The sequence below is a fragment of the Aquarana catesbeiana genome, linkage group LG09 (genome assembly GCF_042186555.1).
Source record: "Aquarana catesbeiana isolate 2022-GZ linkage group LG09, ASM4218655v1, whole genome shotgun sequence".
Lineage (NCBI taxonomy): Eukaryota > Metazoa > Chordata > Amphibia > Anura > Ranidae > Aquarana > Aquarana catesbeiana.
The window spans coordinates 313,734,485-313,745,835 of record NC_133332.1 but is presented as its reverse complement, the minus strand read 5'-3'; positions in this window follow the sequence as shown (position 1 = coordinate 313,745,835).

Here is an 11,351-nt window from a genome sequence, read left to right as displayed (position 1 = left end):
CCGGCCTGTAATCTGATTCCGCTTCTGCTTCAGCCTCTGTTCCTGACGTGCCCGTTTGTGTATGACCCAGCCTGCCTGTACCTGCCTTCTCTTCAACCTCGAGGGTGCCACCAGGGGCGGACTGACCATTTGGCCACTCGGGCACTGCCCGAGGGCCTCGGGCCACTAGGGGGCCCAATAAGGGTTGCCAGCCTCAGTAAAACCAGGAAGAGTATGTAAAAATCTGTGTTTTTTTTACATCTGAAATGTCCCTTACCGTCATCCTTTTGGTCTAAAAATCCCGAGATTATAGCTGCCCCACCTCTCCTGTACCTTCTCAGCCAATAGAAACATGTCTGTGTATACTGTGTGTATATGTATGTGTATACTGTGTGATTGTATACTGTGTGTGTGTATACTGTGTGGCCCCATAATCTCTGATTGCCTGGGAGCCGCATAATCTCCTATTGCCCAGGGGCCCCATGAGTTGTCAGTCCGCCCCTGGGTGCCACCATCCCTTCTGCTGCATCTGCACTTCTGCCTGTGGGGAACGGTTGTCTACTCACTGCAGCTACCTGCCTACCACTGCTCTGGGATTCCTGCAGACACCTCTACAGCCCGGGCGAGTGCTCCGATCCAGGTTCAGTGATCACGCCAGGCACTCGTGCCACTCTGCATCTCGGTGCTTCCTGTCAGCTCTATCAGGGGCTCCAAGTCAGAGTTGTAAGAGAGGCCGTTCCTCTGCATATAAGGCCCCATCACCAGGTATGTGACACTCACCCATTGAGATCAATGGGGCTTCACCGCCACCGTGTGTCAAACACTTGGCTTATAGCTGCAGCACAATCCCATGTAGTAGTGCTACCCCCGAAGGAGCTGTTGTAGACTTGGCAGGGTCTTTCCCAACACAATGCAGCAGCAGCCAGGCATACAGCAACAACAGTCCATTCACTCCGGCTCTGGGTTTGGCTTTTGGATGCTTATTTGCTAGTGGAAACTTAGGAGGGGATTTGGGGGGATTGAGGATATTCCAAAATGGAATGGATGGCTAGCAGAGGACACTTCTTGCTTAGCAGCTGTAGCACTAGGATGGGTAGACTGAAACAGTCCGTGGTTCATGGCTGGGGACCATGAAGTTGTATGAGCACGGGTAAAGGCAGACTGGAACAATCCAGGGTTCACAGGTTTTGACCATGAAGTTGTATGCACACAGGTAAAGACACACTGGAACAGTTCCCGTTTCACAGCTGGGGACAATGAAGTGGTATAACTACAAGTGTGAGGTTTTCCTCACTGGATCATGGTACAAAGGTGGATCATGTTAAATAAGAAGACCTGGATCCCAGTCTCCTCTCTAATTCATCCCAAAGGTGTTCTATCGGGTTGAGCTCAGGACTCTCTGCAGGCCAGTCAAGTTCCTCCACCCCAAACTCGCTCATCCATGACTTTATGGACCTTGCTTTGTGCACTGGTTCGCAGTCATGTTGGAACAGGAAGAGGCCATCCCCAAACTGTTCCCACAAAGTTGGGAGCATGAAATTGTCCAAAATGTCTTGGTATGCTGACGCCTTAAGGGTTCCCTTCACTGGAACTAAAGAACCAAGCCCAACCCCTGAAAAACAACTCCACACCATAATGGGGTGGCCTAATACTTTTGGCAATATAGTGTGGGTGAGCGAGTTTTGGGGTGGATGAACTTGACTGGCCTGCACAGAGTCCTGACCTCAACCCTTCTCATCCAACATAAATGCTTGACCTCACAAATGCTCTTCTGGAAGAATGGTCAAACATTTCTATAGACACACTCCTAAACCTTGTCGACAGCCTTCCTAGAAGAGTGGACCTATAACAGCTTCAACTCTTCTGGGAAGGCTGTCAACAAGGTTTAGGAGTGTGTCAATGAGAATGTTTGACCATTCTTCCAGATGCCCATTTGTGAGGTCAGGCACTGATCTTGGATGAGAAGGCCTGGCTCCCAGTCTCCGCTCTATTTCATCCCAAAGGTGTTCTATCGGGTTGAGGTCAGGACTTTGTGCAGGCCAGTCAAGTTCCTCCACCCCAAACTCGCTCATCCATGTCTTTATGGACCTTGCTTTGCGCACTGGTGCGCAGTCATGTTGGAACAGGAATGGGCCATCCGCAAACTGTTCCCACAAAATTGGGAGCATGAAATTGTCCGAAATGTCTTGGTATGCTGACGCCTTAAGAGTTCCCTTCACTGGAATTAAAGAACCAAGCCCAACCCTTGAAGAACAACCCCACACCATAATCCAACATCAGTGCCTGACCTCTCAAATGCCCTTCTGGAAGAATGGTCAAACATTCCCATAGACACTCTTCTAAACCTTGTGCACAACCCCTGAAAAACAACCCCAACACCATAACCCCCCATCCACCAAATGATATGAAGGGGTGGCCTAATACTTTTGGCAATATAGTGTGGGTGAACGAGTTTTGGGGTGGAGGAACTTGACTGGCCTGCACAGAGTCCTAAACCTCAACCCGATAGAACACTTTGGAGGATGTATTAGAGCGGAGACTGTGAGCCAGGCCTTCAAGTCCAACATCAGTGCCTGACCTCACAAACGCGCTTCTGGAAGAATGGTCAAACATTCCCATAGACACACTCCTAAACCTTGTGGACAGCCTTTCCCAGAAGAGTTGAAGCTGTTATAGCTGCAAAGGGAGGGCCAACCCAGTATGGAACCCTACGGACTAAGACTGGGATGCCATTAAAGTTCATGTGTGTGTGAAAGTGGCCGTCCCAAAACTTTTGGCAATATAGCGTATTTGCAACTGTATGCTGGGAGGGATGAAAAAAAGTGTCTGGTGTTATGATCAAGCACTACGTCCTAACACACGCTTCTTCTTAGTTTTAACTGTTTTTTTTTTAAAGATTTAAAATCTAGCAAAATATATATACTTTTATCGTGGATCTGTGTTTATTCCTGAAGTTGACAGCGCCTTAAAAGTCCCATACTGGTTCTGGGTTTTCTTCTATCGTTTTCGCATTCCTAGCAATCCACACCTTGACATATTGCTCAAAACACTCATCAAGCATCAGCTCTTCCATGTCAGCCTTTTCATTCTCTGCCTTCAGGAGGATACTCACCTTTTTCTTTTTTTTTTTTTTTACAGTATTGAGGAATGTTAAGGTAATATCAAACTCTCCAAGGTTTTTTTTTTTTTAGTTTTACACACTGAACATGATAAAAAATAACCACTCCCCAGTAAACTGTAAAGTAAATTCTTACCCCCGGAACTCGCAGTTTACACCTTTCAAGGCCGCTGGCTCCTGCTGCTTCCCTGAACTTCCAGTCTTTCATAGGAAAGAGTTAACGGTGGACAGTAGAGTCACCAGCCAGTCTGTTAGCTACTGGACAGTGGACAGTAGAGTCACCAGCCAGTCTGTTAGCTACTGGACAGTGGACAGTAGAGTCACCAGCCAGTCTATTAGCTACTGGAAAGTGGACAGTAGAGTCACCAGCCAGTCTGTTAGCTACTGGACAGTGGACAGTAGAGTCACCAGCCAGTCTGTTAGCTACTGAACAGTGGACATTAGAGTCACCAGCCAGTCTGTTAGCTACTGGACAGTGGACAGTAGAGTCACCAGCCAGTCTGTTAGCTACTGGACAGTGGACAGTAGAGTCACCAGCCAGTCTGTTAGCTACTGGACAGTGGACAGTAGAGTCACCAGCCAGTCTGTTAGCTACTGGACAGTGGACAGTAGAGTCACCAGCCAGTCTGTTAGCTACTGGACAGTGGACAGTAGAGTCACCAGCCAGTCTGTTAGCTACGGGACAGTGGACAGTAGAGTCACCAGCCAGTCTGTTAGCTACTGGAAAGTGGACAGTAGAGTCACCAGCCAGTCTGTTAGCTACTGGACAGTGGACAGTAGAGTCACCAGCCAGTCTGTTAGCTTGCAGAAGGGAAGGAGGGAGAGGAGCAGGAGAGTCCCTTGCCACCCTAGGCTAGCCTATTGTGCTGTGTGTTTCTATTGATGCATGCGGTGTAGGGCAGTGATGGCGAACCTTGGCACCTCCAGATGTTTTGGAACTACACTTCCCCATGGTGCCCATGCACTCTGCGGTATAGTTGAGCCTCATGGGAAATGTAGTTCCAAAACATCTGGGTGGGTGCCAAGTAGAGTTGCCACCTCATCCCTTTAAATCCGAACACCTTTGAACTACACGGGTTCTGAGGCTGATTAAATGCAGATAAGGCACCAAGTGAGTTTAATTACCACCTTAATCAGCCACAGAACCCGTGTAATTAATATGTGTTCGGGTTTAAAGGGATGAGGTGGCAACCATAGTGCCAAGGTTTACCATCACTAGTGTAGAGAGAAACAAGTCTAGTCCCTGCATGCAAGGGTGGCTCCATAGGACGCTGCAAGAGAAAGGAGCCACCTTGAAACCAGGAAACCCGGGGCAGTGGTCATGGCGCCGGCTTAAACCGCAACACGGGCAAGGGTTATCAATAAAGAAGCTGCGTGATTAAACCAGCTGCTGAAGGTGCTTAAAAAAACTGAGAGTTTGAAGTGGACTATTTATCAACTTTACAAGTCTACTCCATAAATCTGACACAACGTTCATTAACAGGATCCATTTTCAAAAGAGCTCCACCTTTTATCTCTAGAAAAGCTCCATTCCGGTGACTTTGGCTAGGCTGACACATCGTCATCAGTCTGCTGCAGGCAGGAGCATGCATTTTCATAGCTCCCAACTGTCCCTGATTTCGAGGGATTGTCCCTGATTTGGAGCAATGTCCCTCTGTCCCTCTTTCCCCCCTCATTTGTCCCTCATTTTGGTCTGATCCATATAGATGTATATAAAATGCACTTTTTATCTTTCAAAAAGTGTTTCCCAGCGCTAAACCTTTCATCCAAGTTTTAAATTGCTGCATTTGTAAATGTTAAAAGCCAATATAAAGGAATAGTGGTGGTAAAAAAAAAAAGCCCTTGTGGATTTGATTAAACTTTTTTTTGGTTAATTCTCCTTTAAGGGGGCGTGGCAGGGGGCATGTCCTATGCCTACATACGTTTGATAGTAGGGGTCCCTCATTTCCATCTCAAAATGTTGGGAGGTGTGTATTTTCCCAGTCCCCCCCCCCCCCCCGTGATCAGGCTGCAACTTTGCAGAAAGCTTATCAGTCATTAGATGGTGGCTGCATTAGTTTTCATTTTTCAGGCCTTTTTTTCTTTTTCTTTTTTATATATATATATATAACTATTTATAATATATATAACCTCTGTGCGCCAGTATCCCCATTCTCTATTGCTACTTATAAGTCAGCCATCTCCTTCAAAGCTGTTGTCTGATCAACCTCAGCATGAGGGGAGAGGGGCAGATCGGACCTCATAACTAGGGTTAGAAAGCATTCAGCAACATGACCACATGTACTTTGTCCCATAGAAATACAGAACCATAGAAAAAACGTATAATGCTTGATCTTCTTTAAGAGCAAGTTAGTAGTAGATGGGGAAAAAAAATGAAAAAAGCAACATGGCAGAGACTCTAGTTGTGTGTATCAATTAAAATAATCAAATTGCTTCATGCATCCTTAATTCTTGAATTATTGATAATTATTCTCTACTCTCATCTAGTGGTACTGTATAGAGTAGTGCTATTATGTGCCTGTTTTTTTTTAATTGTTTTATTTTTCTAACACTTTTGTTGCCTGTGGGCATTTTACCTAATAATGCTTTTACAACTACAGTGTCCTATATATTAAAATTACTACATTTACAATAATAATGCATTATGCAAATTAAAAATAATTTAAATGTGAAGTAATGTTGTCAAAATGCTTTTCGTATGAATTACTGCATTTAGTGTGCATACTTCCATGTACTTGTGAATGTAAGTAGGTAATGAAGGGTTCTTCCCTAGTGAAGAGGTTTGCAGGCACACTAGAGGTTGTATTTGGGCATGAGGATGATGCCTTGGGCACCAATTAAAGAGTAGAGCAATTGGAGAAGGGGTGATGATGATGATGATGCTGAGGGCACCGAATAAAGAGTAGGGCAATCGGAGAAGGGGGTATGCTTGCATGGGTTGGCTGGAGTAATGGCCTTCAAGGGCATGTAAGTTGATATAAATGTGGATTATGGGCTCATCAGTTAATCAGTTTAGAGGGCTGACTTTTGCAGGGTAAGTGTACCCCAAGGACCTACAATCTAAAGGTTCTTGCTTCTTCCAGGCACCGCTATGTAATTGGACATGTCTATTTCCATCACTAGAAGATAACCAATAGGAAGATCTTTAATTAGTCTGGTACGTAAATGGACAAATCTAATTCCATGACCAATGGTAAGAGCTTGACTTAGGCTGGTCCGTAAATGAACATGTCTAATTCCATCACTAGAAGCTGACCAATGGAAAGAGCTTGAAAGGCTGGTCCGTAAATGGACATGTCTAATTCCATCACTAAAAGATGACCAATGGGAAGAATTTGACCTAGGCTGGTCCATAAATGGACATGTCTAATTCCATTTCTAGAGGATGACCAATAAGAAGACCTTGAATTAGTCCGGTACGTAAATGGACAAATCTAATTCCATCACTAGAAGATGACCATCGGGAAGAGCTTGACTTAGGCTGGTCCCTAAATGGACATGTCTAATTCCATCACTAGATGATGACCAATGGGAAGAGCTTGACTTAGGCTGGTCTGTAAATGGACATGTCTAATTCCATTTCTAGAGGATGACCAATAGGAAGACTTTGAATTAGTCCGGTGCCTAAATGGATATATCTAATTCCATCACTAGAAGATGACCAGTGGGAAGAGTTTGACTTAGGCTGGTCCGTAAATGAACATGTCTAATTTCATTTCTAGAGGATGACCAATAGGAAGACCTTGAATTAGTCCGGTACATGAAGGGAAAATATCTAATTCCATCACTAGAAGATGACCAATGGGAAGAGCTTGACTTAGGCTGGTCCGAAAATGGACATATCTAATTCCATTTCTAGAGGATGACCAACAGGAAGACCTTGAATTAGTCTGGTACATAAATCCACAAATCTAATTCCATCACTAGAAGATGACCAATGAGAAGAGCTTGACTTAGGTTGGTCCGTAAATGGACATATCTAATTCTATTTCTAGAGGATGACCAATAGGAAGACCTTGAATTAGTTTGGTATGTAAATGGACATATCTAATTCCATTACTAAACGATGACCAATGGGAAGAACTTGACTTAGGCTGGTCCGTAAATGGACATGTCTAATTCCATTTCTAGAGGATGACCAATATAAAGACCTTGAATTAGTCCGGTCGGTAAATGGACATATCTAATTCCATCACTAGAAGATGACCAATGGGAAGAGCTTGACTTAGGCTGGTCCGTAAATGGACATGTCTAATTCCATCACTAGAAGCTGCCCAATGGAAAGAGCTTGACTTAGGCTGGTCCGTAAACGGACATGTCTAATTCCATCACTAAAAGATGACCAATGGGAAGAATTTGACCTAGGCTGGTCTATAAATGGACATGTTTAATTTCATTTCTAGAGGATGACCAATAGGAAGACCTTGAATTAGTCTGGTACGTAAATGGATATATCTAATTCCATCACTAGAAGATGACCAATGGAAAAAGCTTGACTTAGGCAGGTCCGTAAATGGACATGTTTAATTCCATTTCTAGAGGATGACCAATAGAAAGACTTTGAATTAGTCTGGTCCTTAAATGGACATGTCTAATTCCATCACTAGAAGATGACCAATGGGAAGAATTTGACCTAGGCTGGTCCATAAATGGACATGTCTAATTCCATTTCTAGAGGATGACCAATAGGAAGACCTTGAATTAGTCCGGTAGGTAAATGAACATATCTAATGCCATCACTAGAAGATGACCAATGGGAAGAGCTTGACTTAGGCTGGTCTGAAAATGGCCATATTTAATTCCATTTCTAGAGGATGACCAACAGGAAGACCTTGAATTAGTCTGGTACATAAATGGACAACTCTAATTCCATCACTAGAAGATGACTAATGGGAAGAGCTTGACTTAGGCTGGTATGTAAATGGACATGTCTAATTCCATCTCTAGAGGATGACCAATAGGAAGCCCTTGAATTAGTCTGGTACGTAAATGGACATATCTAATTCCATCACTAGAAGATGATCAATGAGAAGAGCTTGACTTAGGCTGGTCTGTAAATGGACATGTCTAATTCCATTTCTAGAGGATGACCAATAGGAAGACCTTGAATTAGTCTGGTACATAAATGGACAAATCTAATTCCATCACCAGAAGAGGACCGATGGGAAGAGCTGGACATGTATAATTCCATCTCTTCAGGATGACCAATAGGAAGATCTTGAATGAATCTGGCTCATAAATGGACAAATCTAATTCCATCACTAGGAGATGACCAATGGGAAGAGCTTGAATTAGTCTGGCTCAAAAGCACCATCAGCACTGCCAATAAATGTATCCAATTTATGTTCTTTCATCAGTCATGCTACACCCTGAAGAAATTACACAGAATTGTATGTGACCGCTGCATGTCAATGATCACCTGCAGACACATTCCACATATTTTGGATGTACACATATGAGAGAATTGGACTCAAGGATTTCAATTTACTGGAGGCTGATCTTTGTGTCAGGAGACCCAAAATTCCTGAGGTCAGTTTGCTTACTCTCATAGATACCTTTGAATCAGCTAATAAAACCCTAATTCATTCCTTACTGATGCAAAGAAGATTATTCTGCTGAATTGAAAGAACACATTGCCTTTTTGCTTTACTCAATTAAAAAGGCTCATTGACGACCTCCTGCCTAAATTTAAAATACAATATAATAGTAGGGCTTGTTACCAAAAATTCTTTAGCATCTGGCAAGCCTGGATCAATGGATTTGTTGACCCGGCCTGGCAATCTGATGTTGGGAATGGGGTGCCCTCCCCGACTTTGGGGACTGCTAACTTGATATGTGTAGAACCTAAATATTTTGGTGTCCCTACCATTTTAAAGGTACAGGATGAAAAAAATACTTCCAAAACCAAGTTGTTTGCGTCCCTTAATATTATGTAATTATAATATTAATGTATAATATATGTGTTAGTTCAGTAATTTATAAGTAATAATAAAGTTGCTGACAAAGCAATAGGTCGCTAGCTAAAAGGTAGAACTTGCTCTGGCTCTGGCCTAGGAGGGGTCTACTGGTATGAAAGCTCAAGTGGTTAAAAAAGGATCTACCTACTAGAAGAAAGGTATTTAAAGGATTGCAAAGGGACATACAAGAGTTTGTGATGGAATGCACTATAAAAATAAATAGTCTGCAAGGATTTATAAAAGATGTTATGAAACGAATGAACTTTCTTTTTATGGAAAGTCATCAGAAGTTTAGACCGAGGGGTGGCTGTAGATTTAGTACATTGGGACTTTTTGCATAGTGTTTGACGTGGTTCTTCACAAGAAGCTATTGTGTTAAATAAAGCCTATTGGTTTCGAAAATTCAGTTTGTACCTGGATTAGAGGAAAGCTGGCTTAAAACTGTATCCGGTTTTGGAACTTTAAATCTTTGTCTTGTTTATAAATTATTTAGTTATTGGCACCAAATGTGTTTTCCAATGACATCAAGCTATGTTGTTTAATAACATCCTGGCAAGGAGTCTCCAACTTTCAAGCTGACCTAAACAGTTGGTGGTTGGGCAGCTTCATGGCAAAAAAATGTTGTGTACACATGACTATGGATGAGCCAAACACCCCCCGTTTTGGTTCGCACCAAAACTTGCGAACAAGCAAAAAAATTGTATGAACACTCGAACACTGTTAAAGTCTATGGGAGATGAAAAATCAAAAGTGCTAATTTTAAAGGTTTTATATGCAAGTTATTGACATAAAAAGTGTTTGGGTACCTGGGTCCTGCCCCAGGGGACATGTATCAATGCAAAAAAAAGTTTGGACGTTTTTTCAGGAGTAGTGATTTTAATAATGCTTAAAGTGAAACAATAAAAATTAAATATTCCTTTAAATATCGTGCCTGGGGGGGGGTGTCTATAGTATGCCTGTAAAGTAGCAAATCTTTCCTGTGTTTATAACAGTGCCACAAAAAAGTTACATTTCTAAAGGAAAAAAAGTCATTTAAAACTGCTCACGGCTGTAATGTATTGTTGGATCCCGGCAATATAGAAAAAAATCCTTGAAAAAAACGTCATGGGTCCCCCCCCAGTACATTACATGGCCCTTCAGGTCTGGTATGGATATTAAGGGGAACCCTGTGCCAAAATTTTTAAAAAATGGCGTAGGGGTCCCCCCAAAATCCATACCAGGCCCTTCAGGTCTGGTATGGATTTTAAGGGGAACCCGAGCCAAAATGTTTAAAAAATGGTGTAGGGGTCCCCCCAAAATCCATACCAGACCCTTATTAGAGCACGCAACCTGGCAGGCTGCAGGAAAAGGGGGGGGCAAGAGAGCACCCCTCCTCCTGAACCATACCAGACCACATGCCCTCAGCATGGGGAGGATTCTTTGGGATCCCCCAAAGCACCTTGTCCCTATGTTGATGGGGACAAGGGCCTCATCCCCACAACCCGGTGGTTGTGGGGGTCTGCTGGCGGGGGAGCTTATCTGAATCTGAAGGGCCTGGTATGGATTTATGGGGGACCCCCATGCAATTGTTTTTTATTTGGGTGCAGGGTTCCCCTTAATATCCATACCAGACCCAAAGGGCCTGGTAATGGACTGGGGGGGGGACCCATGCCATTTTTTTCAATGATTTTAATCTATATTGCCGGGACCCGACAATACAGTCGAGCGGTTTTAAATGACTTTTTTTCCTTTAGAAAAGTAATTTTGCTGTGGTATTGTTCTAAACACAGGAAAGATGCGCTACTTTACAGGCATACTATAGACACCCCCCAGGCACGATATTTAAAGGAATATTTCATTTTTATTGTTTCACTTTAAGCATTATTAAAATCACTGCTCCCGAAAAAACAGCAGTTTTTAAAACTTTTTTTGCACATGATACATGTCCCCTGGGGCAGGACCTGGGTCCCCAAACACTTTTTATTGCAATAATATGCATATAAGCCTTTAAAATGAGCTCTTTTGGTTTTTCATGTTAGTGTCCCATAGACTTTAACGGCGCTTCGCAGCTTTTAAATTTGCCACGAACGCCGCATATTGTTCGCTGTTCGGCGAAGAGGCGAACACCCGATGTTCGAGTCGAACTTATGTTTGACACGAACATGGGCTCATCCCTACACTTGACCTACATTTATGCCTGCCATCTGCCTGGACACCAACTACTCTCTTTCCTGCTGCCGGCCTCAACCTCAGCTCAGACTTTGACCTTCTGTTATCTCACAACCTGTCCCCATAGCGTATATATCCTGCGTCTGCAA